Source organism: Choloepus didactylus, chromosome 4, assembly GCF_015220235.1.
Source record: "Choloepus didactylus isolate mChoDid1 chromosome 4, mChoDid1.pri, whole genome shotgun sequence".
NCBI classification, from domain to species: domain Eukaryota; kingdom Metazoa; phylum Chordata; class Mammalia; order Pilosa; family Megalonychidae; genus Choloepus; species Choloepus didactylus.
Window position 1 is genome coordinate 142,206,609 of NC_051310.1, and position 4,001 is coordinate 142,210,609.

General features: G+C 40.5%; 1 pseudogene; it reads right to left on the reverse strand.

Annotated features, from left to right (window-relative positions):
* Positions 1-3,279: 3,279 nt before the first annotated feature.
* On the reverse strand, positions 3,280-3,750 carry LOC119532823 (annotated as a pseudogene).
* Between the last annotated feature and the right edge of the window lie 251 nt (positions 3,751-4,001).

The following is a 4,001-nucleotide window of genomic DNA, read 5'->3' on the forward strand; positions in this document are numbered from 1 at the left end:
TCAGGGCTTGTGTGTGTAGCCTAGAGACCTAAAAAGCTATGGGAGGGCTTCCAAATCTGCAACCCTTCTTCGTGTCTTCTCTGCTAGCAAATCAGGGAGGAAAGGCTGTGTCTGTAAAGGGAAGCTAACTCTCTGGGGGCAATTGGGCTTTATAGCAGCAGATTTTAAACATTTATTTCAGGTATTGATGGGCTCTCCCAAATGTCAGGCATGGAAGAAACATGTTATGGTGGAGAGAACAAAGGGTTTAGCATCAGGCTTACCTGGGTTACTGTAGGCTGTGAGACCTTGGGTTGGTATAGGTGCTTTCTCTAAGTCTCTGTTTCCTGCTCTGGGATACAAGGTTGTTGTGAGGATCAGAGATGGTGCAGAGTGAACTGATCCTCCCTCTTTCCACCCCACCACCCAAATATACACGAGGAGGCTAGGAGACCATCCTGAGTCAGTGTTCATGAGCAGCAGATCAAAGTCATGTTCACTGGGAGACTATCCTTTGCTTATATGAGATCAAGATGGTGGTGTTTTCAGAAAAATAAAATGCATACCTCAGTGTGATGGCAATGCTTCTTAGGTAACTAGTGACTCAATCCTTTGTGATTCTGTGTGTTGGGCCTGGGGAAGACTAATTAAATAGAGGGAGTGCGTGACATGGACCTTGACTGTCACATTCATCATTATCATCATCATAGTTAATGTTTATTGAACACTTAATATATCCCAGATCCTGCATCAAGCATTTTAATCATTTAAACATGTATTTAATCCACATAGTAGCCCCACTAGGTATTTCTAATTTAGAGATGGAGAAACTGAAGCACACATGGATTAAATACTTTGGGCTTGCACATGCAGTGAGGCAAGAATTTAAACCTAAGCCATTTGGATCTGGAGCAAATCCTTTTAATCACTATCTTATATGTTGAGCACCTTCCCCAGCTATCCTCACCCCGCCATGAGACACTAAAAGAATTCTCAGGCCAATGCATGCAGGATATAAGGGAGCTTCCTTTGGTTTTGAGTCTATTAGGATGAGTGTAGTAATCTTTGTAGCTTAGAAGGGTGCCTGGTGCATCATCAGTGTTTGTATTGCCATTATTGTCATCACCATTACCATTATCTCTGTGCTGCAGAGGGAAGATGGCATGGCCTTCTCTCCCTGCATTATTTTTATGACTGTCCCATGGCCCTAGCATATGTGAATTGCACATTAGTTAGTTTCTGATAATCTAGATGCATTTTTTATTAAGAGGATTTGATTTGAAAATAAGAAATTGAACAAAGAAGATCTCCATTTGTATTGATGATAAAATGAAACAACAAGTTCACTGCTTAACTGAAATGATCACCAATAAAACAGTAAGCCTGAAAAAGATCCTGAGGTGTCTTTAATGCCTGTAAGAAAGGCACTGGTTTGTTTCTTAAGGCAGTTTTAGCATTGCATTTCTTATACAGAAGGGATTCTTGGTGACTTTCCATCTTCCATCTACATGTTCACTGTGTGACTGGTGTGTGTAGGTTAGAGGGCTTGTGGTACACAATCTAGTCCTTCAGGAATATACTAGAGGAAAACCATAAAGAGTAGTCTGGATATAAGATGATCAGGTGCCAAGCAAACAGGACAGGGTTTAAATGGAGTATCCCAAGTGCCAAGCCAAGGCCTGTATACCCAGTGGGGAGAGCTGGTCACCACCACCCTTGTATGTTCACAGCTGTGAGGAGAGAAGTCCTGTTGTGTGGTCTTTGGGAGCCTATTGTTGACCCTTTGCCTCACTGGTTAGCAGTATTAACATTTGGTCTAGTTTCTCTGATAGATTAATACAGAGATGCCAGTCCTTTATTCTGAAATTGTCCCCACACATTAGACACCAAGACTTTCATTTTTATATATGTCTCAGAGCTGCTTTACTAATAATATTTTAATCATTCTATTAAGGATTGCTTTTATTTAGTATGCAAAAACTGTTTTACTAAGAATTCTGGTTGCCATATAATGTTTGACAATGTTGCAAAGCTCCCACTGGGTCTACCCACAAAGAGTTGAAATTTCGACAATTTTTGGAAAGGACATTTTGTTGTCAGTGCATCAACAGTGATGTCTTGAGTTGGTTGGTGTTGTGGGTTAAAATGTGTCTGCCCAAAAGATATGTTAATAACACTTGGTATCTGTGGGAGAGACCTTATTTGAATGAGGTCCATACTGGATTTAGATGGGCTCTAATCCAATATGACAGGTGTCCTTATAAGAAGAGGGAATTTTGGACACAGACATAAGACACACAGACACACAGACACAGAGGGAAGATGGCCATGTGAAAACAGAAGCAGAGACTGATGGTAAGATGAAATAACATTCTCTGCTCAACTGAAATGATCACCAATAAGACAGGACACCTGAAAAAGATCCTGAGGTGTCTCTAACCCCTGCATCTACAGTAAGAAAGGCATCAGTTTGTTTCTTAAGGCAGATTTAGCATTATGCTGCTACAAGTCAAGGAATACTTGGGAAAGCTGGCAGAGGTGAAGAAAAATCCTCCCCTAGAGGCTTCAGAGGGAGGCGAGCCCTGCCAACACATTGATTTTGGAACTCAAGCCTCCAGAACTGTGAGAGAATAAATTTCTGTGGTTTTAAGCCATTTTTTTGGTACCTTTGTTACAGCAGCCCTAGGAGACAAATACAGTTGGCTATGGTTTTCAATTGCTGCTCTCCTTACATTAATTAATGTATTTATAGATTTACTTGAAGTCTTTATTTTTGTTAATTGTTTTGCATTCCTACCATTTTGATTTTTTCTTCATTCTTTTCTTTTTCTTTGTTATCATTGAGATCTTTCTATTGGTGAATGGAAATTAGTGGAGTCGATGGGGTACTGGCTCTTTTTTGCTCCATCCAGAAGAACCATCAGGTTAGAGCATGGTGTTAAGGTCCTGGTGTAAACTTGTTTCCATTGATACATTCCTGCTTTTCTACTAGGTTTTCCCTTTGGAGTTGCATTTGTGACTTTGAGAGCAAGGCAGAGCAGAATCATAACTTCTGCTACAAACAAACAGAAAACAATCCAGCTGAAAACAACAGCAACAACAAAATGCCCAGTTATATGCTGTGTTGCTGCGGAATGATGATCTTTCATTTAAGAAGCAAGGCTTTAATATAATTTCATATTTTACATCTGGAGACAGAGGTCCTGTTGTCTAGGTAGTCAAAACTGGACTCTATGCCTTTTTAGTTGGTTTTTGTTTTGTTTTGTTTTGTTTTGAGTTACAGTCAAGTCTTTACTCAGCTTAGTGTTTTTCACCAATTAAGGGAACAGAAACTTCCGTAGGCTTCACAATCTTTTATTTTGGTGCTGCCTTTGTGGAAGCCTTAGCAGAAACCATTGTTGTCTTCTTAGATGTTTTCTTTGCCTTTTTTTTTTTTTTTTTGCTTCTTTTGCAGCCCTGATAGCTGGTTCTTATTGAGCCTTTCTAACTTCAGGTTTCTGATTCCTCTTGGCCATTGCATCAGCAAGAGATGCAACAGTTTGGCCCTCTGGGATTTGTGTGGCAAATTCTTTTCAATTGAATTTCTTCCAGTTGTCCTTTTTTTGTGCTTTCTCCTGTCTGGTTTATCTGCTGAGGGTTCTTCTTGGGAAGGAATATTGACTCCCATTTTGCATTAGAAAATTGGGAAACCTTCCTGTCTGTCCTGGTGTTGCACCTCCAATGACCAGGGTGGATCTTATACCCACTGAAACTGCACAGCTTGACCTTCATAGCTGTGGCTTCTGGAGAACAAAAAAGATGGTGAAGAGGTAGATGCTATTCTTGATGACACAGGTAGACTCTATTCTTGAGACATTTGAGACATTTGCAGTTCTTCCCAATACTGGTTGGCTTTGCCCAGCTATAAGTATCACCACTGCCCTGTCAACTAACACATTGGCTTGGATGACCCTTTCCCCCGTTCACACAGATCATGCACTAACATCTCCATGCCTTTGCTGATGCTGTAATCTCAGTGTAGG